General features: G+C 57.5%; 2 long non-coding RNA genes across 5 annotated transcripts; both read left to right on the forward strand.

The window, feature by feature from the left end:
- LOC135310932 (uncharacterized) lies at positions 1–14596 on the forward strand. Of its 4 annotated transcripts, XR_010370875.1 has the most exons (5): positions 1–92; positions 5333–5442; positions 12321–12556; positions 12757–12835; positions 14536–14596. It is a non-coding gene; the product is annotated as an uncharacterized LOC135310932 (long non-coding RNA). The 4 variants fall into 4 exon arrangements; XR_010370876.1 differs by lacking the exon at positions 14536–14596 and having other exon boundaries at positions 2–92; positions 12321–12550; positions 12757–12998; XR_010370873.1 differs by lacking the exon at positions 14536–14596 and having other exon boundaries at positions 2–92; positions 12757–12997.
- A 4176-nt stretch (positions 14597–18772) lies between these two features.
- LOC135310928 (uncharacterized) lies at positions 18773–21341 on the forward strand. The gene is made up of 2 exons (XR_010370867.1): positions 18773–18899; positions 20750–21341. It is a non-coding gene; the product is annotated as an uncharacterized LOC135310928 (long non-coding RNA).
- Positions 21342–26323: the final 4982 nt, after the last annotated feature.

The following is a 26323-nucleotide window of genomic DNA, read 5'->3' on the forward strand; positions in this document are numbered from 1 at the left end:
TCTGGAGCTGCAGAAGAGGCAGGGCGGAGAGGAGGGGAAAGAAGCATCTGAACGGCTAAATTGTGCCAGCAGCGCTGAGAGCGAGAGTCGCGGTGAGTCCTGGGCCACTGGGGCCCCGTTGCCTCTCTTGTGCATCCTGGGCCCTCCCTGTCTCTCCCCCGGCCCCCTCTCTTTCCTTACCTGCTGCAAAATTTTTTTTAGTTCTTTTTTTTGCACCCCCCCCCCTCTTTCTCCATCTCGCTCTGAGTGGCTCCCTGCCTCCCCGTCTTTTCAGTCCTCCCTCTCTCTGTCCTGTAGCCTGTGGCTACTTGTTCTTTCTCCGCCTCTCTCTGCCTGGCTCTGGCTCCATTTTTATTTTTTTATTCCTCCTGCTCTGTCCTGTAGCCTGTCGGTATTTTGTCTTTCTCTGGCCCTCTTGGTCTGACTCCGTGTGTTACCGAAAAACGCGGTAAAATCGGAAACAACTCCTCAACGCCGATTTAGTATTAAAGAGCAGGCGTTCTTTATTCACGGCGCCAGATGCACGGGGGATCGCTTCTCCTGGCGTGCGTACCTCACACACCTTTCCCGTAGAATTTGTAGATCAAAATTTTACGTATTCATACATATTCATTATCGTCCTGTCTACTGATCGGTACAAACTGGCTCGTTCCGTATGTAAATCACTGCGCAGGCTCGGTGGTGGTCCGTGAGTCGGTGGTCGCAATCTCCCCCTGCCAGAATTGCCTTTTACCTTCTTGGCTCTTAATCTTGGCAGTCTTGGCTAGTTTTCTCAGTCCGCTACACGAAACCGCGTTTTGTCATCCGTTTCTGACAGAAGCACGTTGTCTGTTGTTCTGCTGACATTAACGATCGCCTAGGGACTAAAATGCAGATCGACAGATGCGCTGATTCGTACGCTCCGTGTTCCCGTAATGGAACACCGTCTCTGGTTGGTTGATTTCATCGCTTTGGTTACACCTGTTCCTGTTGTTCAGTTTCTTCTTTTTTGGCTTTGTGTGATTCTCTCTGTGATTCTGTTTTTCTCTGCCTCGCTTTTCCCAGCTCCCCGTCCCTCACTTTGAATACCCGTTATCCTTCACCAGCTCACTCTCCCTTGGTTGCCATCCCCGTTTCTGAGTTCCTCCTGCTTTGCCACGTAGCCCGTGACTTTTTTCTTAATCTCTCTCTGTCTGCCTCAACGCTCCCGCCGCGCTTTTTAGTTCGTCTGCTCTGCTCTGTACCCTGCTACTGTTACTTGCCTGCCTGAGTTCTTCTCTGTCCAGCTCCCTTTCCCTATTCTTGAATTCCTGTTCTTCCTGCACCCGCCGCTGTTCCCTGTGATCTCCGTCTCCCTCTGTCCAGCTCCCTGTCCCTAGGTTTTAATTCCTGCCTCTGCCCGCCGTAGCCCGTCTAGATTTTTCTCTCGGCCTCTCTCTCTGTCCAGCTCCCCCTCTCTGTGTTCTAATTCCACGTTCTCTGTCACGTAGACCCGTGCTATTTGTTTGTCCTCATCTCTCTCTGTCCAGCTCCTTGCTGCTATGTTTTATTTCTTCCCTCTCTGTCTGTCTTTGTAGCCCATTGCCGTTGTGTGGTTTTTTTTTTTTTTTTCCTACTTGTTTCTTCATGTGTCTCTGTCTGCCTCCCAGTGCCTGATCTTTAATTCCTCCTTCCCTGTAGGCCGCTGTTCCTTTTTTCCATTCTACATTGTGTTCTCTTTGGTCTCCTGTTCTTATTCATCGATTCCCTCCTCGCCGCCCTGTGGCCTGTCCCCATTTTATTGTTGCGCCTCTCTCCCTCTCTCTGGCTTCTTGCCCCTGTTTTGAAAATTCCTCCCTCTCTTCTCTCTTCCCTGTTGGCCGTGTGATCTTCAGCCTTTCTCCATCTCTTTCTGCCCAGCTCTCTGTGTCTATTCATTAATTCTTCCCTCTCTGCCCTGTAGCCTGTAGCTTTTGTCCTTTCTCCATCTTGCTGTCTCTGGCTTCCCCGTGACCCTGTTTTAGAATTGTTTCTCTCTCCTTTCTGTACGCATTGCGATTCCTTTTGCTCCCCATCTCCCTTTGTTTTGGGTGTTTTTTTTGTTGTTGTTTCTCTGGCTCCCTGTCCCTAATTCTTAATTCTCTGCCTTCTCGTGCTCTGTACCACGTAGCCCCATGGTTTGTTTTGTGGTGTTCCCTCCCCGGCCCCTTCCCTCCGTTGTTGGCTGTCTCGGCTCCCTGTCCCCGTGGCTTCATTCTTCCCTTTCTGCCCTGTTCTTGTCGCTTGTCTTGTCTGTCTCCATCGCGCTCGGTCCAGCTTCCTGCCCCTATTCTTCTTTCCTCCCTCGCTGTCGTGCTGCCTGCCCCAGGTTCTTTGTGCGTCTCCAGCCTGCTCCTCTTCCTTCTTTGTTGGTCTGTGTCCTGCTCTTCCCCCCTCTTTCTGCTGCCTCTCTTCCCCTCTCTCTGCTGCTTGTATCTCCACCTCCGTCAGGCTCCCTGTCCTTCTCTGGCCGTCCTGTTCCCTGCCTCGTGCCTTCTCACTACACGCACACACGCCCCCCCGCCCCCGTCCAGCTGGCTGCTGCTCTTCTCTTCTCTTCTCTTCTCTCTTCCTACTGTCCTGTGCCCTGCTCCTCACCTTTGGTGGCCTCCCCCTCTGCCCAGCAGCCCGTCGCTCCAGGAGCCAGGCGACGGACGGTCCCTTCCCTGCCAAACGCGGACAAGCGCGTGCCGTGGTTTAGCCCCAGCTGGCAACTCTGCACCAGGGAGCTGCTTGCTCGCTCCACCCTCAGTGGGCTGGGGGAGAGAGCTGGAAGGGTAAAAGTGAGAAAAATCATGGGCTGAGATCAAGACTGTTTAATAGGTAAAGCAAAAGCTGTGCGTGGAAGCAAAGCAAGGAATTAATTCACTCCTCCTTTTCGGCGGGCAGGTGTTGAGCCACCTCTGGGAAAGCAGGGCTCTGTCATGTGTCATGGTTACTTAGGGAGAGAAATGCCATAGCCCCCCCCCCCCCCCAAGGACTCCCCCTTCTTCCCCCAGCTGCGTGTGCTGAGCATGATGTCAAATGGTATGGAATATCCCTTTGGTCAGTTAGCTGGGAAAGCTTTCCCAGCTGTCCCAGCCTACTTGCTGGTGGGGCACTGAGAGAACCAGAAGAGGCCCTGACTGTGGAAGCCGTGCTCAGCAAGAACCAAAACATCTCTACATTATTAACGGTGTTTTGAGCATAAATCCAAAACGTATCCCTTCCTAGCTACTGTGGAGAAAATGAGCACTATCCCAGCCACCACCAGCTCCGTGCGGCTGCGGCAACGGCGGCCGAGGTGGCCTTGGGGCAGGGGGAGCGTTGGGGACCCTGAGCCACGAATCGCTCCTGGGACTTGTTACGTGCGCGCCTGCACAAACACCTGCCCTCTCCTTTGGCCTGAGGGCTGCGTTTGCGCTCCCTTGGCGTGGGGCAAGGGGCTGTGATGGAGCCCGGGGGAGGAGGTGGTGCACTGTGGGGGTGAGGGGAGGGGGCCCCCCGTTGCTGCTGCGCCTCAGCTGTGGGCGGGGTCTGGCTGGAGGAGCCCCAGGTGCGGGCAGTGGGGCTGGCGGTGCCGGCTCCTCGCTGGAAAAGGGGTGGTGCCCTGCTCCGGGGGGCCAGTGTGAGCCGAGGGCGGAGCGGAGCGGAGCTGTGGCCGAGCGTCAGCGGGCTGCGAGTGTAGCGAGGGAGGAGGTGAGCGGGGGCTGGGTGGGGGGCCGCTGCGTGCCGGGTCAAGCCCCGAGGAGGGCTGCGGCGGGGCAGCGGCGGGTCGGAGCGGGCGGTGGGGAGAGCGAGGCTGTGCTGAGGGCTCGGTGGGGCTTCCGGGTGCATCGGCGGGAGGGACGGTGCCCCGCAGGGTGAGAGAGCGGGGAGGGCGGGCTCGCGGCGTGGCGGGAGCTGTGGTGGTGCGTGTGGCGGCTGGGCGGGCGGCCATGTTGTGGCGCAGAGCGTGCCGGGAGCTGTAGTCCTTGTGGCGGGGGGCTGCCGGGCGGCCGTGTTGTGGCGCAGAGCGTGCCGGGAGCTGTAGTCCTTGTGGCGCGCGGCTGCCGGGCGGCCATGTTGTGGCGCAGAGCATGGCGGGAGCTGTAGTCCTTGCGGCGCGCGGCTGCCGGGCGGCCGTGTTGTGGCGCAGAGCATGGCGGGAGCTGTAGTCCTTGCGGCGCGCGGCTGCCGGGCGGCCGTGTTGTGGCGCAGAGCATGCCGGGAGCTGTAGTCCTTGTGGCGCGCGGCTGCCGGGCGGCCATGTTGTGGCGCAGAGCGTGCCGGGAGCTGTAGTCCTTGCGGCGCGCGGCTCCCGGGCGGCCGTGTTGTGGCGCAGAGCGTGCCGGGAGCTGTAGTCCTGGCGCAGTGGCTGCCGGCCCTGTCACGTGGCTCGCCGGGGCGCGGCGGGAGGCGCGGTGTTCCGGCGCTCGGGTGCCGGGCGGCCGTGCCGCGTACGGTAGGCGCGGTGTATTTTGGGGGTTGGATTCGTGTTGATTTCTGGGGGCTTCCAGGTGCGGCCGCTCCCCGAGAAGCGGTGAGTTCCCCGGGAGCTGACAGAAGGGAAGAGGGAAAGGAGGAGGACCTTTTCCCCCTGCCCAGGGCGCAGATGATGGCCGCCGCCTCCCCGGCTCACCGGAGCTCCCGCTCAGCCTCCCCTGGCCCCCCCTTGCCCCGTGCGCCTGCCCCCAGCCCCGGCACCTCCCCGGAAGCGTGCTGCGTAGCCCTTGGCCGCCCCCAGGCCCTGTCGTGAAGGCAGCGAGCCGGCCCTCGAGCGCACTGGATTCCCCCTCGGCGCAGGGGCCCTTAGCAGTAGCGCGGGGAAGGGGCGGTGTGTCCAGAAGCCCCTGCGCAAGGAGGGGCTTTGGCCAGGGTCGATCGACGGTAATGACGGTCGCTGTTTCTTCTTTCCCTCTCCCAGAGACCGTGCTGAGGACGTGGTTGTCTGTCCTTCCCCCGGGGATGCCGTTGACTGCAGCCGTCTCAGGCTTGCGTGGCTTCTCTCTGCCCGGCGTTGCCATCCTCGCAGCGCGGGGGCGAAAAGGGACACACAGAGCCCTTCCCGGCTGTGGACAGGAGCTGCCTCGGCTGAAGCTGGAGACGCCAACGAAAGGTAAAGCAGAAGAAACTGAAGGCGCTCTGGCTGCCAGCTGCCTTCCTGCCGCAGGCAAGAGAGAGCCTGTCCCTGCAGGTGAGGGAGGGAGGATCCCCCTTCGTAGCCCGCAGCGGGCCAGGCCACCAACGTGCACCGCAGGGTCTGTACGCGTAACCGGGAGTTGGGTACGGGCGTGTAGTGCACGAGCGAGCTAGGCTACGTGCCTAGGAAGCCTCATCTCGTAAGAGCGGTAAGACACCCATGTATCCTCTTTAGGTGGAGGACGGCCTAGAGTCTGGAGCTGCAGAAGAGGCAGGGCGGAGAGGAGGGGAAAGAAGCATCTGAACGGCTAAATTGTGCCAGCAGCGCTGAGAGCGAGAGTCGCGGTGAGTCCTGGGCCACTGGGGCCCCGTTGCCTCTCTTGTGCGTCCTGGGCCCTCCCTGTCTCTCCCCCCTGGCCCCCTCTCTTTCCTTACCTGCTGCAAAATTTTTTTTTTTTTTTTTTTTGGCGCCCCCCCGCCCCTTCTTTCTCCATCTCGCTCTGAGTGGCTCCCTGCCTCCCCGTCTTTTCAGGCCTCCCTCTCTCTGTCCTGTAGCCTGTGGCTACTTGTTCTTTCTCCGCCTCTCTCTGCCTGGCTCTGGCTCCGTTTTTATTTTTTTATTCCTCCTGCTCTGTTCTGTAGCCTGTCGGTATTTTGTCTTTCTCTGGCCCTCTTGGTCTGACTCCGTGTGTTACCGAAAAACGCGGTAAAATCGGAAACAACTCCTCAACGCCGATTTAGTATTAAAGAGCAGGCGTTCTTTATTCACGGCGCCAGATGCACGGGGGATCGCTTCTCCTGGCGTGCGTACCTCACACACCTTTCCCGTAGAATTTGTAGATCAAAATTTTACGTATTCATACATATTCATTATCGTCCTGTCTACTGATCGGTACAAACTGGCTCGTTCCGTATGTAAATCACTGCGCAGGCTCGGTGGTGGTCCGTGAGTCGGTGGTCGCGATCTCCCCCTGCCAGAATTGCCTTTTACCTTCTTGGCTCTTAATCTTGGCAGTCTTGGCTAGTTTTCTCAGTCCGCTACACGAAACCGCGTTTTGTCATCCGTTTCTGACAGAAGCACGTTGTCTGTTGTTCTGCTGACATTAACGATCGCCTAGGGACTAAAATGCAGATCGACAGATGCGCTGATTCGTACGCTCCGTGTTCCCGTAATGGAACACCGTCTCTGGTTGGTTGATTTCATCGCTTTGGTTACATTTCCCCCCTTTGGAAGTTTTGAAATAATCATTTTCTCAATACTTCCATCCTAGATCAATAATATTCCACTATGTCAGTTCAGTGTTTGGTTCATCTTCTCAAAGTTTTCACTTGATTGTGGTCTCTAGGGCATATGCAGGTTCCATTTTATACCCAAAATTTTATTAATTTGTTGAACTACCTCTGCAAAAAAATGTGGTCCTCTCCCAGAGGACATTCCTGTTGGCACTCTAAATCTTGGTATTATTTCTTTCAGCAACATTTTAACTACTACTCTAGCTTTGTTGGTGCAGCACGAGAAAGCTTCTGGCCAACTAGAAAATTTGTCCATCATCACTAACAAATACTGCTATATCTATTTTGTCTGGGTAACTCAGAGAACTTAATTTGCTAATAATTTCCGGGAGAATTTTTTGTTTTGTTACTCCTAAAGGTGGTTTCCTTTGGTTCAGGGGATTATTTCTAGGACAGATTGGACACTTAGCTACCATGGGTTTAACTGTTCTTGTCATGCCTACACACGCTACAGATGCTTTTAAACTCAAAACCGTAGCATCTACACCCTAATGTGTTTGCTCATGCTTTTCTTTTGCAAGTTCTGTCATAACTTGTGGGGTTGTTATTATTATTACTTGTTTTTCTGGTGTTACCTACCATCTCTCTGTGTTTTGTGATGCTTCCAATTGTTCTGCTAATTGCTCATCCAATTTATTATAATAATCTCGGTTTCAACTTTGGAATTCCGATCTGTTTTACTGGTACTAGTGCAAGGATACCTTGCTCTGCAGTCCTCTTTGCAGCTTTATCTGTCAATCGTTTGCTTATGTTTACAGCCGTCTGGCCGAATCGATGAGCTTTGCAACGCTTTACCGCCACTTCTTTTGGTTTCTGCACGTCTTCCGGAAGTTGGAGAATGTCTTCTTTATGCTGTATCAATGATTCTTGGGCTGATGGCAGTCCTTTTTCCTTCCCAGTAGCTCCATGATCGTGGATCACACCAAATGCATGTTTGGAATCAGTCTAGATATTTATCCTTCGTCCTTCTGCCATTCGCAGAGCTCGCTTCAACGCTACCAATACTGCTTTCTGTGCTGAGGTGTTCGCAGGCAGCGCCCCTGACTCCATTCCCTCGGCGGTGATAACGACAGCATATCCGGCCATTCTCTTCTCGCCCAGAGCTGCTTCCATCTGTAAACAACTCCAGATCAGGATTTTCCCAGAGGTTTGTGTCTCAGGCCTGGTCTGCTGGAATAGACTTGTTCAATAGTTAGCAAGCGATCGTGTTCGAAATTGTCCGTAAGGTTTTCTGTTGTTAAAAACATACAGGATTCAGTATAGCAGTAGTCTTCGATTCCACATGGTCTTGTTCTAACAGAACAACTTGATATTTCAACATTCTGCTAAGGGATAGCCAACGACCCCCCTTTTGTTCTAAAACAGTCACCGCTATGTGCGGGACACATACTGTCATCTTTTGTCCCATTGTTAACTTTGGGGCTTCCTGGATCGGCAGCGCTGCTGTTGCCACTGCCCGTAAACATCCAGGCCATCTTTTACTCACGTGGTCGAGTTGTTTGGAGAAGTAGCCCACGGGTCTCTTCCAGGTTCCCAGTCGCTGTGTCAGCACTCCAAGGGCTAAATGTTGTCTTTCGTGGACAAACAGCTCAAAAGGTTTAGCGAAATCGGGTAGGCCTAATGCAGGGGCCATCACTGAGGCTCTTTTCAGTTCTTTGAATGCCGTTTGGCATCCGGGCGTCCAGGTTAAATATTTATCCTTTGATTCTTTCAGTGCCTCCTATAATGGTTTTACATACAGTCTGTAGTTCAGAATCCAGAGCTGACGCTATTTCACTATTTTCAGAAAAGCTCTCAGTTCCTTCGGGCCGCAAGGTTCGGGAATTTGACAAATAGTTTCTTTCTTTTCACTTTCTAATTGTCTTTGTCTCTGAGATATTTCAAATCCTAAATAAATGGCTGCTTCTTCTCCTATTTGGGTTTTGTTTCTGGAAACTCCGCATCTTCCTTGGCCCAGAAAATTTAAAAATTTCAAAACATTATTCTTTACTTTCTGCCACTATCAGAATGTCGTCTGCATTCTGTAACAGTATGCCTCTCCCTGGGTTCTGTTTTTTCTAGACATTTCTATATTTCTAATTTTTTTTCTTGCCAGCTGAGTCCCAAATATCGTAGGACTAATTTTAAATCCTTGTGGAAGTACGGTCCATGTTAGCTGTGTCTTTCATTCTGTGGTGGGGCTTTCCCATTCCAAAGCAAATAGGCTTTGACTTTTTATGCCTGGAGGTATGCAAAAGAAGGCATCCTTCAAATCTAGTACAGTAAACCATTTATGCTCCTCCTTTAAAAGAGGTCAGTAAAGTGTATGGATTAGCTACTACCGGATGTAGATCTTGGACCACCTGAGATATAGCCCTTAAATCGTGAACCAGCTAATACTCTTTGCCTCTAGATTTCTTTACTGGCGGCACAGGAGTACTATATTCTGATTCACATTCTACTAAGAGCTCATATTCTGAAAAAAATTTATAATTAACTTCTCTAATCCTTTTCGAGCCTCTCGCTTAATACGGTATTGTTTTTGCCTTACCGGCTTGGCTCCAGGCTTTAAGGTTACTTTTACCGGCTCTGCCCGCTTAGGTCGCTCCGGAGCTCCGCTCGCTCAAACCAAAGGAATTACTACGTTTTCCACTTCTTCGGGAACCTGTTCCTCCCTGGAGGAATCCTGTAACATAAACGCTCTCGCCTCTGTGGCTTTTGATTCTGTTCTGGTATTAGTAATTTAATCTCTCCATCTTTAAAAGTTACTTGAGCATCTAATTTACTTAATAGATCTCATCATAACAGAGGCAGTGGACATTCAGGCATATACAGAAACTGGTGAGTTGCCCATTGCTTCTCCAATTTAAACTTTAATGGCTCTAAGAAAGGCTAATTTTTCTTTGCCCTGTCGCACTAACAACACCTACTGGTTTATGATCAACTTTCTCTTTACGTGTATTCAATACCAAAGAAGTGGCTCCCGTATCTACCAAAAATTCTATTTCTTCATTCCCTAGCTTCAGTGTAACCAGGTGTTCAGCTAGGGTTGATTCCTCTGGTCTCCTTCATGCCAAGCTACTTCAAGCATTTTACCCAGATCTCTGGATTCAGGTTCTTCTAGTTTCTGAAGGTTTTTTTACTCCCCCCCCCCACCCCCCCCAATCTGGGGCTGATTGTCTTATGAATATAGAGACCAACTGAATTGCTTTTTCTGTTTTTTTCTGGGTTCAAATGAGTATATTTTCTGGTGGTCACCTTCAGCCTTTCCATAAAGGCTGAAGGGGGGGACTCCTTTAATTCTTGTCTCACTTAATAAATGGGTCAAAATTTATGGCTTTTGGCATTGCATGTCTTACTCCAAATAAAATCTGTCTCTGACATCTAGTCAACATTCCCCTGGGTCCTGGCTGATTAGGGTCCCACTCGGGATTTGTAGATGGAAAATTCTTATTCGTTGTTCTCTGTAAATTCCTGTTAGCATGTGCTCCCTGCACCTGCCTTCTGGCTGTATTCAATACTATTTTCTTGTCAGTTCCATCAAGTGAAGTATCCAGTATCACAAGTAGAGCAACACTTCAAGTTCTCACCACATTTTCCTCTTTTCAGAAACATTGCCGTAGAATCCTGTGGACATATCTCACGCTGTTTCTGCCACGCTGGATGATTCCACAGTGTAAAGAACAAATCAACATATGCCACTTCTTCCCATTTGCCTTCCCTTTTTACAAAACAACATTAATTGCAAGATGGTATGATATTGCAATGTCTCCTGTTCTGGCCATTCGTGCCCACCTTCCAATTGATACGTTGGGCACCAATGATTGCAATATTCAATTAATGGTTTCCGAGTTAGTGGGTCATCACCCCCGATGTCTTTCCAGTGCTTCAAAGTACATCCCAAAGGTGTTCTCTGTGGGATAGGTTTCTTACTCAGAAATGCTCCCATCTCCCAGTCGACTAGCAGTTGTGATAGTGCACTATCACAAATAGTAGTCAGAGGGACTCCAACCCCCGTTAGAGGTCTCACTGGGAATCCGCCACTGGGATCTGTAGCCCCCTGCTAGATATCCCTGGAGACTTCAACCCCCTGTTGAAGACCCCCCTACCCTCGGGTCCCGCTCCACAGGCTTTCGCCTAGCAGAGACTTACCAACCGAGGTACCTCTTGGCCCCAACCCTGCGTGGCTTTCGCCGCGCCTTACGGGCAGGCCTGTGGGACTCAAACCCACTATCCTGTCCTATGTGGGAAGCTAACGCCACATATTATTCTACCTAAGTTTCTTCTTAAACGAATGCCTTGTTTACTTCAGTCCAGGGGATCTTTCTCAGAATTCTCTGGCCTGGGGATCGGAAGCTCTCCCCAAGAATTCCTTGGGGCTGACTGCAGGTCCCACGGTCCTGCGGATCCGTCGAGATTCAAAAGCAGGTTCCCATCTGGGGTGCCAAAACTGTTACCAAAAAACACGGTAAAATCGGAAATATCTATTCAACACCAATCTAGTATTAAAGAGCAGGCGTTCTTTATTCACGGCGCCAGATGCACGGGGGATCGCTTCTCCTGGCGTGCGTACCTCACACACCTTTCCCGTAGAATTTGTAGATCAAAATTTTACGTATTCATACATATTCATTATCGTCCTGTCTACTGATCGGTACAAACTGGCTCGTTCCGTATGTAAATCACTGCGCAGGCTCGGTGGTGGTCCGTGAGTCGGTGGTCGCGATCTCCCCCTGCCAGAATTGCCTTTTACCTTCTTGGCTCTTAATCTTGGCAGTCTTGGCTAGTTTTCTCAGTGCGCTACACGAAACCGCGTTTTGTCATCCTTTTCTGACAGAAGCACGTTGTCTGTTGTTCTGCTGACATTAACGATCGCCTAGGGACTAAAATGCAGATCGACAGATGCGCTGATTCGTACGCTCCGTGTTCCCGTAATGGAACACCGTCTCTGGTTGGTTGATTTCATCGCTTTGGTTACACCTGTTCCTGTTGTTCAGTTTCTTCTTTTTTGGCTTTGTGTGATTCTCTCTGTGATTCTGTTTTTCTCTGCCTCGCTTTTCCCAGCTCCCCGTCCCTCACTTTGAATACCCGTTATCCTTCACCAGCTCACTCTCCCTTGGTTGCCATCCCCGTTTCTGAGTTCCTCCTGCTTTGCCACGTAGCCCGTGACTTTTTTCTTAATCTCTCTCTGTCTGCCTCAACGCTCCCGCCGCGCTTTTTAGTTCGTCTGCTCTGCTCTGTACCCTGCTACTGTTACTTGCCTGCCTGAGTTCTTCTCTGTCCAGCTCCCTTTCCCTATTCTTGAATTCCTGTTCTTCCTGCACCCGCCGCTGTTCCCTGTGATCTCCGTCTCTCTCTGTCCAGCTCCCTGTCCCTAGGTTTTAATTCCTGCCTCTGCCCGCCGTAGCCCGTCTAGATTTTTCTCTCGGCCTCTCTCTCTGTCCGGCTCCCCCTCTCTGTGTTCTAATTCCACGTTCTCTGTCACGTAGACCCGTGCTATTTGTTTGTCCTCATCTCTCTCTGTCCAGCTCCTTGCTGCTATGTTTTATTTCTCCCCTTTAACGAGGGGCGACTGAATGTTGGGGTGGGGGCGGTTTTTTCCCACCAGTATTTTGAGGGAGCGCTCTTAAGTATTTTATTTCAGTCTCGCTTTCGATGCGCGTTTCCCTGGCAGTTCAGCAGCATCTCTTGGGCGGGGCAGCTGGGCGGACGTCCCTCCCGACTCCATAACACGCCAAAACCCCCCAGTCACGTTGCTGCTGTGTATTTTGGAGATAGATAATCTTATGGCGGGTGTGAACGGCTGTGCGAGTTAAATGAACGCAGAAGGAAAATGGAAAGCTTTCAGAGCCTAGACGCTCATATTGGATGTGCGTAAACACGCGCCCGCCTTCTCAGCACAAAGTGCATTACTGAGATTTATTCTTAATTTTTTACGTTACTCTTTCAAGTTTGACGCTTCGCTTCAGGCTTCGTGGAGCCAGGCAGCAAGACGTGCGGCGGCAGGGCGAGGGCTGTAGCTGCTGCGGTGGATCTGTAAGCGGAGGTTCCGGTTCCGGTACAACTTTGCCCCGCAGCCTCACGGGGTTATCTCCCCGCAGCGGTGCCGTAAGGAAGGGATGAGACGTTTTCCAGCACCAGCCAGAGCGTTCAGTGTTACGCGAAGAATCTGTTCAAAATGGTATCGGTTAGTCTTAATACCGTTTTCAAGTGTTCCAGTCCCTCTAGCTTTTAAAGGAGGTGTTGTGTTTTGACGTGACCCGTTTGCCCAGAATCTTGCTGCGGCTCAATTTCCTTCCTATCCCTTGTGCTGACTGAGTTCCTCCATTTTCTTCTGTGCTATTTTATTCACGTGCTGAAATATAGTTTGGGATTTCTGTTTTTCAGATGTCTTCTCAGTGTCTCGTGATGCTCAAGAGATGCCCCCCGGCCCGGGTTTGCCTGCCGGTCGTTAAGCGTGGTGAAGGTAAGGGGCCATCCCTCTGCCTGGGGGCTCCCGGCTCTGTCTCCAGCGGGTGCCCCGCAGGTGCGGCCGCGAGGGCTGCCTGGTGGGGAGAGTCGGGGCCCCCAGGGACCGGGGCTGTTTGTCGCCCCGGGGAGCCCATCCCAGCGCGGGAGCGTGGCCGAGCAGAGCCCGAGAGAGATGTGACACTGTCCTCTGGCACGCTCCCGCTCCGCCGTGGGGCGGCCGCTAGCCTGTGGACAGGGGCTGGGGGGGCTGCAGCTGTTTGGGGGGCTGCCCCACCTTTTAGATTTTAGCAGAGCTCCCCCTTTTCTGGGGGGTGTGGGGGTGTGTGTGTGTGTACCTTTGTAAATGGCACTATTAAAGTAATGAGCTGCAGGTTGGAGTAGATTCCCTTGTTTAGTGCCCTTCTTGGGGGTGAATAAAATTGGGGTGGGGGGGGTGGGGGGGGTGGTGTGATGATGTCATGCGGGGCGCCCCGGTGTCACTGGGGGAGCTGATAATGCGTCAGAGGAACAGGTGAGTGGGGGCGTCATGTAGGGGTTCCCCCCCAAAAAGGGGGGTTGCAGCCCCAAAATGCCTGAAAATTGAGGGGGGCTATTACAAAAACCTCTTATTTTATATATATTGACATGTCATATTAATTGATAGATGTATAAAGGGATTTTAAAATAAGAACTTCTCTCTCCTATATTATATAACGGATTTCAGGATACAAAAATTCTACATTGAGATACAGGGTTTTAAACCACAAAAGTAACTCGACTGTCTAAATATCTAAATTAAAAAATAAAGGAGTTTAAAATGAAGAAAAAGGATAGATGAAGGAATTCAAAGCAGAAGAAAGTCTGGCTAGAGCGAGCATCTACGCTTAGTGTGTGTTACATAGTCTAAGCAGATGTGTAATCTAAATAGAGGTTATATAGAGTGAAATAAGCCTAGGTATAACTGTAAGTAGATGTCTAAATAGAGAAGTCGAAAAAGATTGAAGTGTCAAAGGGTAAGTAAGCAGATAGCTAGCCTAAATAGGTGGTTTATATACGTGTTAATATGGAAGTCTGAACAGGTATGTGTAAATAGATATGCTGTGTAAGTGTAAATAGCCTAAGTAGGTGTAAGTGTAAATTTAATAGCTAAGTCTAAACAGGTGTTGTATGTAAATGTAAAATAGATAGTATATATAAAATATAGATGTACTCTGTAAGGATGTGTAAGTAGACACACAAGTGCAAATGTCTATGCTATATAAGGTTTTAAAATGCAAAGAAACCATGTTGACAGAGATGTTTATAGAGAGGATTTAAAAATTGGACACACACCCCACCCCCACCCCCCAATCAACTGAAGACACAAAAGCGCTTTCAAATGCTGCCCCTTTCCCGTTCTCCTTCTCCCATCCCGATTTGGGGCCGATTCCCCCAGATGGGGACTTCCCCCTCTGGGGCTGCGCAGGCCGCCTGGGAGCTGCTGCCAGGGCAGACAAACACCCCAAAGCCCCCAAGTCTGGGTCTGCAATGGGGGGTGAAAAACCCCAAACAGGCAAAACACCCAAACAGGTTTGGGGGAAAGAAAACAATTGGGGGCTCCTGGGAAAGCCCACTCCTGCTGGGTTTGTGCAGCTGGAAAGGGCGGGGGGGGGAAAAAAAGCGGTGGGGGGTTGGATGGGTTGGAACCCCACTAACCATTCTCATGCACAAAACCAGGAGCAAAAATCACCGATTTCTTTGTTGTGGAAAGGGCCAAAGAGACCCAGAAGTGAACCGTTTGGAAAAGCAATCCCAACTTTGTTCCTTTGGCTTTTTTTGCTTTTCCATAAGGTAAAACCCCCAAAACCCCCAACAACAAAAAAAGCCAAGCCATCCAAACAGAAATCAGCACCACCAAACGACCGCCCCAAAAACCCCAAATTGGGGAAAATTTGGGGTGAAACAGCAGCAGTTTGAGGGGCATTGCTGGGGCTTATCCGGAATGGATTCTCCGGAGTGGGTCGGTTATCTGGAGCGGATCATCTGCTGCAGGTAAGCCCAGGTGAGTTGCCCGTTGGGGATTATCCTGGGGGGACCCCCCTGGTGTCAGTCATCCCCATGCACGTTCCCCATGGCGTGTCTGCCCAGACATGCCCCTGTCCGGCAGTGTCCGCCTCCTCCCCCGCCCTCCCTCTGCGTGTGTCTGTGACCTCCCAGACGCTGTCCCCTGAGATGGCCCCCCTGCATGACTTTTTTTCCCCGGTGACATTCCTCCCCCCCGCTTCCCCTGGCCTCCTGTTCTGTGCTCGCTGAAGCCTCGTGCTTACGCAGGATGAGCAGTGGCGAGGCGAGGCGCTGCCAAGCCAACGAAGCCCAAGGCTCAGCAGCGCACAACTCCTTTGCAGGGCAGCCGCTGGCATCTGGTCTGCCTGGCTGCCCTGTGCCCCGACGCACGGCTGCCCCCCTCACCCCGGGCAGCCTGCCTTCAGAGGGGCAGCTGTGTTCCCCTGATGGATTTTCTTCTTTAACCCTCCAGGACCTGTTGACTTGCTGCTCTCCCTGTCCCAGCCCTGATGCCGCAGGCCTACAGCAACTGATGGGGCTTACTCCGGGGGGGGTGTGGGGGTGGGAAAGGGGACCTTTTTCCCCAGGTGGTTTGTGCTGCTTCTCCTCCCTCGGGCGTGGGGTGGGGGCGAGTGGGGCAGGCGGGAGGACAGTGCGCATGCGCAGTGGCGCCTTTGCTGCTCTCTGCTGCCACCGTGCGACCAAGGCGCGGTACTGCAGGCGGGCAGCCGCGCATGCGCAGTGGCGCCTTTTTCTGCTATCTGCCGCCACCGTGCGGCCAAACCGCGGTACTGCAGGCGGGCAGGCGCGCATGCGCAGTGGCGCCATTTTAGCTCTCTGCCGCCACCGTGCGACCAAGGCTCGGTACTGCAGGCGGGCAGCCGCGCATGCGCAGTGGCGCCCTTTTCTGCTCTCTGCCGCCACCGTGCGGCCAAACCGCGGTACTGCAGCCAGCAGCCGTGCACGGGCTGTAGCGACACTTCGCCGCGCTCACTTCTCCACGCCACTTAGTGACACCCCCCCCCCCGCTACCTGGTGACGGCACCGTGGGGGCTGGAGCCGTGTACCACAGCCCTTAGCGACAGGTGTTGACCCCTTGCGATAGCCCGGTGAGGGTGGTGCTGATACTCCTCGCCACGCTCTTAGCACCGGGCCCCGCCCCCCGCGATGGGCGGGCAGGCGGTCTGATGGCTGACCCACCTGGCCCCACCCACCTTAGCGACAGGCCCCGCCCCCTGGCAACGGCCCGGGGGGCGGTGCCGGCTCTGTCCCCTTAGCGACAGGCCCCGCCCCCTGGCAACGGCCCGGGGGGCGGTGCCGGCTCTCTCCCCTTAGCGACAGGCCCCGCCCCCTGGCAACGGCCCGGGGGGCGGTGCCGGCTCTGTCCCCTTAGCGACAGGCCCCGCCCCCTGGCAACGGCCCGGGGGGCGGTGCCGGCTCTCTCCCCTTAGCGACAGGCCCCGCCCCCTGGCAACGGCCCGGGGGGCGGTGCCGGCTCTCTCCCCTTAGCGACAGGCCCCGCCCCCTGGCAACGGCCCCGGGGGGCGGTGCCGGCTCTCCCCTTAGCGACAGGCCCCGCCCCCTGGCAACGGCCCGGGGGGCGGTGCCGGCTCTCTCCCCTTAGCGACAGGCCCCGCCCCCTGGCAACGGCCCCGGGGGGCGGTGCCGGCTCTCTCCCCTTAGCGACAGGCCCCGCCCCCTGGCAACGGCCCGGGGGGCGGTGCCGGCTCTGTCCCCTTAGCGACAGGCCCCGCCCCCTGGCAATGGCCCGGGGGGCGGTGCCGGCTCTCTCCCCTTAGCGACAGGCCCCACCCCCTGGCAACGGCCCGGGGGGCGGTGCCGGCTCTCTCCCCTTAGCGACAGGCCCCGCCCCCTGGCAACGGCCCGGGGGGCGGTGCCGGCTCTATCCCCTTAGCGACAGGCCCAGCCCCCTGGCAACGGCCCGGGGGGCGGTGCCGGCTCTCTCCCCTTAGCGACAGGCCCCGCCCCCTGGCAACGGCCCGGGGGGCGGTGCCGGCTCTCTCCCCTTAGCGACAGGCCCCGCCCCCTGGCAACGGCCCGGGGGGCGGTGCCGGCTCTCTCCCCTTAGCGACAGGCCCCGCCTCCTGGCAACGGCCCGGGGGGCGGTGCCGGCTCTCTCCCCTTAGCGACAGGCCCCGCCCCCTGGCAACGGCCCGGGGGGCGGTGCCGGCTCTCTCCCCTTAGCGACAGGCCCCACCCCCTGGCAACGGCCCGGGGGGCGGTGCCGGCTCTCTCCCCTTAGCGACAGGCCCCGCCCCCTGGCAACGGCCCGGGGGGCGGTGCCGGCTCTCTCCCCTTAGCGACAGGCCCCGCCCCCTGGCAACGGCCCGGGGGGCGGTGCCGGCTCTCTCCCCTCAGCGACAGGCCCAGCCCCCTGGCAACGGCCCGGGGGGCGGTGCCGGCTCTCTCCCCTTAGCGACAGGCCCAGCCCCCTGGCAACGGCCCGGGGGGCGGTGCCGGCTCTCTCCCCTTAGCGACAGGCCCCGCCCCCTGGCAACGGCCCGGGGGGCGGTGCCGGCTCTCTCCCCTTAGCGACAGGCCCCGCCCCCTGGCAACGGCCCGGGGGGCGGTGCCGGCTCTCTCCCCTTAGCGACAGGCCCCGCCCCCTGGCAACGGCCCGGGGGGCGGTGCCGGCTCTCTCCCCTTAGCGACAGGCCCAGCCCCATAGCAACGGCCCGGGGGGCGGTGCCGGCTCTCTCCCCTTAGCGACAGGCCCCGCCCCCTGGCAACGGCCCGGGGGGCGGTGCCGGCTCTCTCCCCTTAGCGACAGGCCCCGCCCCCTGGCAACGGCCCGGGGGGCGGTGCCGGCTCTCTCCCCTTAGCGACAGGCCCCGCCCCCTGGCAACGGCCCGGGGGGCGGTGCCGGCTCTCTCCCCTTAGCGACAGGCCCCGCCCCCTGGCAACGGCCCGGGGGGCGGTGCCGGCTCTCTCCCCTTAGCGACAGGCCCCGCCCCCTGGCAACGGCCCGGGGGGCGGTGCCGGCTCTCTCCCCTTAGCGACAGGCCCCACCTCCTGGCAACGGCCCGGGGGGCGGTGCCGGCTCTCTCCCCTTAGCGACAGGCCCCACCTCCTGGCAACGGCCCGGGGGGCGGTGCCGGCTCTATCCCCTTAGCGACAGGCCCCGCCCCCTGGCAACGGCCCGGGGGGCGGTGCCGGCTCTCTCCTCTTAGCAACAGGCCCCACCCCCTGGCAACGGCCCGGGGGGCGGTGCCGGCTCTCTCCCCTTAGCGACAGGCCCCGCCCCCTGGCAACGGCCCGGGGGGCGGTGCCGGCTCTCTCCCCTTAGCGACAGGCCCCGCCCCCCGGCAACGGCCCGAGCCTGTGTTTGCTCCGCTCGGGGGGGGGGCTCGGTTTGGGTGTTTTCTCTCCCCCCCCCCTCCCGCGCCGGGAGCTCCAGGCGGCTCCCGTACGGCTCCCGGGGCCTTCCCCCCTCGGGGGGCTCGGCCCGCCCCTTTCGCGGGGCGCTGTGGGAAGGGCGGGGGCGGGGCCCGGGGGTCGAAGAGCCCCAGCCGGGGCTCGGGCAGCTCTCGCTGCCCCCGGGCTCCTCTGGCGCCGGGGCTCCCGTGTTCCCTCGGGCGGTCGCAGCTCTGGGGCTGTCTCAGCCCCCCGGGCAGGCGTGCTCTGGCGTTTAGAGAAGCGGAGGCGTTGCCTGAGGTAAGGCTTCCAGAGCTTGGCGCTCTTTGGCAGCAGCTGTACTAGAAAGGTCCCTTGTGGCCTGCTTTGCCTTTTTTCTCCCGGGATGCTGTTTTGGGCGCTGAGGGGGCGGTGAGGCGGTTTAGTGGTATGGTGTTCTGTTTGGGGTTTGGTTTTTGCTTTGCTGGTTTTCTTCCCCCTTGTGAGATCATTTTATTCGTTTATCATTTCACATTATCATTTACCCCGCGCCGTTTCCGTCCCCTCTGGGCAGCAGCGGATCCGCCGCTCGAGGGCGAGGAGCTGGGCCGACAACGGGCCGCTGCAGACTCTGGTCAGGGTACGAGGCTGCTCCCTGGGGAGCCGGCGCAGGGGGCGCGGAGGTACGCGCGGGCACTTGTCGGTGCCCCTGACCAGTGAAGGGGAGGTTAAATTGTAGGAGTGCAAATAAACACATATTATTTAGGGAGGAGTCGTGACTCAATTTAATCGCAGCTATTACTGAACAAACCAGGCGGTCATTATTCCTAATCTGTAATTAAAAAAAATAAAGGCAGTCCTTTTTTATGCCATAAATAGAGTTGCGAGTCATTAATAGCTCAATCTAAATGCAGCCGTTATTAAATCAACTGCAGGCATTAATGACTCCTGATCAGAAACAAAATAAGGAAATTTTAGAATCTAGAATGAAAATCGACCCGGAAAGCTAAATCGGGAGCGGGTAGTACTGAAATTGTAACAGGGCTGTTAGAAAGTTCGGAGGCAGCGACAGCTCCTGCTTCCAACCCAAGCAGTAAACGAAGCTTTGGGTTCTTAAATGAAGAGAAATAAAGGTGAGCTGTTAAACAGTGGCTGGGTTCAAGCGTAGCTATTAAGAAAATTTGCAGGTACGGGTGATTCCTGACCAGAACTAACAATTCCAGAAGATTTAGATTTAAAAATTACAAAGCTAATGGAGTGCCACAACCGCCCGGATGTAACCGCAGCCGCTTTGGGGGAATGCCCCAGCCCCCCCCGCCACCGCTATTAATTACTGCCAAGGGGAGCGAGAGTGAAAGTAGAAGCGGTGCAGGTGAAATGCGAGCAGTACGCTTTTCCTAAGTCATCCCTTCGTGTCAGGAGAGGAAAGCAAATGGAAAGAAGATGTTTGCAGGGGGTCTGTGCTGGGTTACCTGCGCGTCTCTTCCGTGCATCCTTGAGGAGACATTTAGCTCCTGTTGGGCGCTCGCAGGTGGGGACAGGGCGAGCTGGAGGCAGGATCGGTGCCGGCACTGGTAAAGGGACGGGCGACGAGCTGAGAGAAGAGGGGGCAAGGGCTGAAAAAGGGTCTCCAGTTCTGCAGGGAAGGCAGCGGGATGTGACTCGGCAACCGCTCTGACGAGTGCAGGGTCATTCGCTGCGATGAAGTCGGGGTCTGTGGCTGGCCCGGAGAGGCAGCAGAAATCCCAAACTCTTTGCGGGGGTACCGGCCAGATTAGGGCAACACCTGAACAGTAAAACCATTTAGGGGAAGCAGAGCTGGGCTGCACCGCGTGGCCAACCTCCCTCTTCTCCGTGAGTCCCAAAGGGGCAGCTCCAAGAATGTGCTGAGAATTAATGTCTTGCGCTAAAAATGAGACGCAAGTAGCACCCGCCCGTGAATTTTATTTTCTCTCTCGCTCTGCGGCTCCTGCCTGCTTGTCTCTCCTCAGTGTGCACCTGCACCTGTGCTCGGATGGGGCAGCTGAGGGAAGGTGCTGCCATCTCCCCGGCCCCGGCGGACCGCCCCTCAGCTGTGTCCTCTGTCAGGGAGCGTCGTCATCTCTCCTGCCCCCCAGAGCGTGTCCTGTAGTGGCAGACGCGCGGGCTTTTCCCTGCACGCACATACGGGAAGGGAAGGGAAGCACAGTGAGAGCTGGGCTTGTCAAAGCGTAATGGGGGTGGTGGGAAGCGTAGCTAGAACCGGAGAGCTACAGCGCAAAAGCGAAGCGGACGGGACACAAAAGTAAAATGGTGCACAGGAATGCTGAGGAGAGAACTCCCGCAGCACGCAGGAAATCAGTGTCAGAATCTATTTTCTTCTGACTGCCGAATTAAAAATAATGGCACGCTTTGCAACGCCAAGCTCGCTCTAATCGTCTGAACTGTTTCTTTCCAGCCCCCCACCGCCCCCAGCACACCGTTCAGCCTCCTCAGCCTGAAATGCCTTGTTTTCCTCCTTTTTTTTTTTTTTTTTTTTTTTTTTTAATGACAGGGCAACTTCTGTTCCCGAGGTGGTGCCTACAGTACAGCTATCTCTTCGAAGGCAGTTTGGTTTAGGTCAGAGAATGTTTAGCCTGGACTGAATCAGCCTCTGTTTCTGTTTCTGGAAATCGTCGGTCCTGTGCATCAAGCCCGGAAAAAAGGAAATATGAACCAAAGGACCTGGGGCCTGCAGGGCTAGGAAAATATTTGAGAAGAGGTTCAGTGGGGAAATGACTGTTTGTCTGTGGGGCGTCCAGGCAAGCAACCCAGCTGCTAGAAAGCGGCGCTGTCCCCAGGGTGGCCTCGGCGGTCCCGTCGGAGTCGGGGGAACAAGGACAAGGCAGGGGGAAGCATCTGGCCTGCCGTGTGGACCGTGACTGTACAAAGCACGTGTGATGCACTGCAAGTTTACCTGTTTAAACTGTGAGTTAAAGAAGGTGTGCAGTTGCTTTGTAAACAGCCGACGCTCTAAAGCTACACCCATCTAATTGCTAGCTGTATTAAATCTATCGTATTGCTGTTTCTGCATTAAAAAAGAAAAAAGAAAAAAACCAACACACCTATGTAAGCACGTCTAAGTACAATGGAAAACCACTGTTTAACGCGTGGCATGTGCGGGTGGTTTTTTTGGGGCGGGGGGGTGGGGTGTATGACAAAAACCTGCGAGAGACACACGCACACACGCACATGTCATGTTTAGTGCTCACCTAAACCCAAAAAAGAAAATCCACTCTTTATTTTGCAGCATTAGCATTAGCTTCCAGCGCACAGCCTGAGCGCGCACCTCTGCTCTCACCGTCTGCTCCCTCTTCAACCGTGCGTGGCTGTCGTCAGCTTGCACAGGCTTTGCTCGTGCAAGTTTCCGCGACGGCTTACGAGAAGGCAGGCAAACAGACCCAGCAAGACGCGTAGTGCCTTCCTCTAGGGGCTCCGTCCAGCCTTTGTTAAAATGAGCAGAAAAGACATCTGCTGCGGCCTTTGCCCTGACTGACTCTTACAGAGAGCATCTGACTTGACCCGCAGCAAAGCGATGCCCCAGGCAGCAGCACGTATTGGCGCGGACCGCGGTTTCACCCACCTGCTTTACTGCGCCGGTCCTTTCCCACGGCCGATGCCGCAGATGTGGCGCGGCCCACCCCCAAACCTCTTTACGAGGGTTCCCTGGGCTCTGCAAGTCGCCTGCTGGACGTGTTGCTGATTCAGGCACGGGCAAAGTCAGCTTCTTCGCTGGCCTCGGGCCAGGGCAGCCCCGTACCTGAGGGAAACTGAGAATATCTCCAGCGAGATCTCACCGGGAGGCTGGGACCTCGTCAGTAGGGGAGAAGGCCAAGCGACTGACACTGAAAGGGAGCTCTTTGCTAGGCTGTAGATCGTAAAGTTAAAAAAGAAAACAAACCTGCCTTTTTTAAAATGCCCCCCTTTGAGTCTGCCACGTTTGATACAGATTTTTTAAATTGCAGGGTCTATCTCCTACAGGCCTCATGCAAAGGGAAGCGAGTACCTCTGGCTCTCAGGACAAGGGGGTCCCTCAGGAGCCCAGGTGCTCACGCCAGCCGGCATCTGGCACAGCACAGGGCAGGAGCTTTGGCAGTAGTACGTGAGCTGAGAATGAGAGTCCGGCAGCGCCGCACGCTTCTCCTGTGAGCCGCCGAGGCTCGCGCGCTGTGCCTTCCGCAAATAAAAGGCCAGAAGAGTCAGCATTTCTGCTAGTTCCAGCCTCATCCGCACCCTCGTCGGTGTAGCTGTAAGCAAGCGTCCCGTAGCGACTGGGAGCGTGGCAGCTGGGCTTCCTGCGCTGCCTTAGGTTGTGCCCTTGGAGAGACCCTTCTCCGAGCCCCGTGAGCCCCGGGGTGGGTGGGCTGCGGTGCCGTTCAACGCTGAATAGGCACGAAGGCCTGTAAACAAAATGTATTTATATCGCACCCGTACCCGGCAGCCAACCGCCGCTTTATTTACGTATCCTGCACCTCCTGCCGACGCTTTTAAACTTAGCCGATATTGCCGCAGTTTTCACTGACGGGGCAGGGGACTGCCACGCTGCAGGGGCAGTGTCTGGGTGTCTCTCACGGACACAGACGTCCTCAGCTGGGTAGGGACAGGGTGAGAGCTGGAACAACTCTGCTGACATGTACGGGCCGTCCCAGGGCAAGGCTCCTGGGTCTGGGGGCTGAAAGGCGAGCCGCGCTGGGTGGTTGGTGTGGGAGTTGTGGAGCAAGTAGGGGGGAAAAAAAGCAACAGGAAAAAACCATCCAAATGTTTCACAGCAGGTAGAAAGCTTGGCAGAAAGCAAACTGAATGCTGTAAAGACAAAAGCCGAAAGCCGGCTATGGACTGGACGAAAAGAGTCAGTGCCACGGAAGGAGGTTATTTCTTCCACTGACCGTAGGAGGCTTTTCTGTGAGAAAACACAACACCTCTTCTTTCGGCTACGGCGCGGTCCCGCAGCAGTAACGGGCCAGAGCGTGCGAGCGCCTCTGGCAGTATCGGTAACGGCCGGGGCACGGCCGAACGGCCAGCCCACCTTCCGCACAAGGAGAACACCGTTCCCCTGGAACGCCACGCAGACCCAGGACGGGTACGGCGGAGGCCGAGCCCAGGCGCCCCCATTGCCAAGGACCACCTTGGCCTCGCAGCGTCTCACGCTGCGGGGTGTTTTGCAGGCCGTGGCTAAGCTCAGGCCCCCTGCTCGTGGCTGCCCCCGGTCCCCCGGCGCCGGTCGGGCCCCAGCCCCCAGCGCGGTGCGGCGCAGGGCAGCGGCCCAGCAGGGCGGCCCCACGGGCCCCAGCCCGCACCCCCCCCCCCGTGCCTGCGGGCAGGGCCCCGCGGCCGCCGGCCCCTTCCTCCTCTGCTCGCTCCCGTCGCGGACGGCTCGGTACGTGTCACGAGCGGCAGCCCCGTTCAGCCGCTCCCGGAGGGCGCGCGGCTCTGCCCGGCCGTGACCGGGGCCCGCAGGGGTCTCTCGCTCGCCCGCTCGCCCCGAAAGGAGCCGGCCCCGAGCCGGCGCGTCCCGCCCCGCCCGGCCCTCGGCGCCCTCGCGAGCTGAGCGCGGCCCGGCCAGCAGGGGGCGCTGGCGCTCACCGGCTGGGCGCGGGGGCGGTCCGGCGCGGGGGCGGGGCCGGTGGGGGCCGGTCCTTCCGGCCGCCCTCTAAGGGCCGCCCCGCGGGGCCCGGGCTTCCGGTGGCGCGTGCGCGGCGGAGCGGAGGTGGGAGAGGTGCGTGGGGCGGCCGGGTCGCGAGGGGTCTCTTTGCGGTGCCGGGGCCCCTCTGCGGCCCGGCGTGGGAAGCCCGTGGCCGGCGGAGCCTGCTCGGAGCTGGGCGGGGAGCGCCGCGGCAGTCCGGCGGCAGGCAGCCATCCCCTGCGGTGGCCGGCATCCCCTCGGGACTCGTGGAGGCCTGGCGGCTCCCGATCCTCGTCTGCGGCAGCCGCCTGAGAGAGCAGCGCGGCCGTAGCCGGGGGCCGGAGAGCGCTGGTGGGTGAGTTCGGGCAGCGGTGGGGGCTCCTTGTGGGCCGGGGGTGGGGGGGGCTCCGTGCGGGCCCGACCCTGGGCCGGGCGGGGGGGGGGCTCCGTCGCCGGCCCGGGCCGGGCTCGGTGCCGGGCGGGGGGGGGGGGAGCTCCGTCGCGCCGGCCCCGGGGCCGGGCGGGGGAGGGGGGGGGCTGGCTCCTCCGTGCCGGCCCCGGGGCCGGGCTCGTGCCGGGGGGGGGCTGGCTCCTCCGTGCCGGCCCCGGGGCCGGGCTCGTGCCGGGGGCTGGCTCCGTGCCGAGCTCGGGCCCCGCAGAGAAGCCCTGGTCGGGCATCGTTCTCTTTTGCACAATGTAGGGCTTTCCCCGTTTATTTTCTGTGTACTGTGTTTTGGGCCACCTGAAACCCTTTGGCCGGGGAGGTTTGGTGCGGGGAGATGGCAGGTCTGGAGCCTGAAAGATCTCGGGTGGGGGGCGGGGGAGGTATTTTTGCCTTAAAACTCTGGGCCCACCTCGTGTGTCATGTCGTGAGTCTCGTGACTGTGGCAAATGGCTCAGTCAGGCGTTTTCTGATAAAAAACTTCTGAACGTGTGCGTGTGTAGGCACGGGGAGATTTGCGCAGGGTGACGGAGCCCCTTGCGCTTCTGTGCTAATGTCTACCTGTTCTAGATCTCCAATGTTGGAAAGCCTTTGTTTAGTGCCTGGTTGTGCCTGCGTAACAAATGTTTTAGCTGCTGATGTGTTATACCTCTGCTGTGAACTTTTTCCTGGGTGGCTTGATTGTTTCTGGTTGTCCGTGTAAATCTAGGCAGCTATTTTCTGCCCGGTGGTGAAGCCTATCGCTTTGGATAACAAAGGGCAGGAGAGCAATAAAGAAAAAGGTGACCTGTCTGCTGCAGCTCCTTGGAAACGATTCGTTCCTTATTTTCTGCCCTTGGGTAGGTGTTGTGCTTTCCAGATAACGCAGCCTCTCCTGTGCCTGTCCACGCCGTGCATTTTTGTCCTGCCCTTGCTTGAAAAGGCTCTCCTTGCCTTCCTCCTCTCTGCTGCAGTTGGCTTAATCTCTCGCTGCTGCTGCTGCTGGAAGAGGGATAAAGGGAGTGTTGTCGATGGGGTTGTTAAAAGCTTTTTCGCGGGCTGTAACGCGCGGGAAGGGGTGGGCGGGGGGGGCAACTCAGTACGGGGGAGGGGGGAGGATCAGGCTGCGGGGAAAATGGGAAACCAACATCACCTTCCCCTCCTACGGCGCAGCCCGGCCGCACGGCTCCCCGGGGATGCCCCTGCCCGCGGGTGTACCGTGTGTGCGCCCCCCGCGTGGGGCGGGGGACGACGACACACCCCCCCCACACCGTCGGCGGCACTGGGGCAACCCCTGCCCCAGGGCTCCGCGCTCGTACCCGGCTCTCCCCGCTCCGGCACGGCACGGGGCTGGACGCACCGAGGAGACCCCGGGGCGGCTTCTCGCGGCCGGGTGAGAACAGGGCCCGGCCCCGAGCAGCAGAGCGGGCACCGCCGGTAGCTCGGAGGAGCGGGGCCGGCTCGGCTCGAGGCGTCGGAGCGAAAAGGGACGAGAACCGGCCCGGAGCGTCCGGGGGTTGCGGGGGGGCGGCGGATGGTCCGGTGGCCGGGTTCGGCTCCGTGCCGGGCCGTGGGGCAGCCGGAGCCGCGCCGGGGGGCAGGTGAGGAGCCGCGTGCGTGGCTGGGCGCGCTGTGGGTCGGCGGGTTTCGGCTGTGGGGTCTCCCGGTCCGCGGAGTCCCCGGGGGGGGGGGGGTTGCGGGCAGCAGCGGCCCCGGGCCGAGCGCTGTCGTGGGTCGGTGGTTGGGTTTTGGGGCCGAGCCCGTGCCCGGCCGTGGGGAAGTAGGGGCAGCCCCACCCGGCTCTCGGCTGCTCCTCGTCGGGGTCGGGCGGCGGCGGCGACCCCGGCGGGGGCCCCTGCGGTGCCGGGCGGGTCCCCCCCTTGCCCGCGAGGCAGGCAGGGACCCCGGCTGCTGCCGCCGCGGTTTGCTGGAGGCGGGCTGGGCCCGGCCCCCTGTGGGGTTGGGGTGCGGGCCCGGCGGTGCCGGGGAAACGAGGCCTGCGAGAGCAGGAGGAAAGCGCTGCCGGGCCGGCGCTGGGCTGCCCC

Source organism: Phalacrocorax carbo, unplaced genomic scaffold (genome assembly GCF_963921805.1).
Source record: "Phalacrocorax carbo unplaced genomic scaffold, bPhaCar2.1 SCAFFOLD_91, whole genome shotgun sequence".
Lineage (NCBI taxonomy): Eukaryota > Metazoa > Chordata > Aves > Suliformes > Phalacrocoracidae > Phalacrocorax > Phalacrocorax carbo.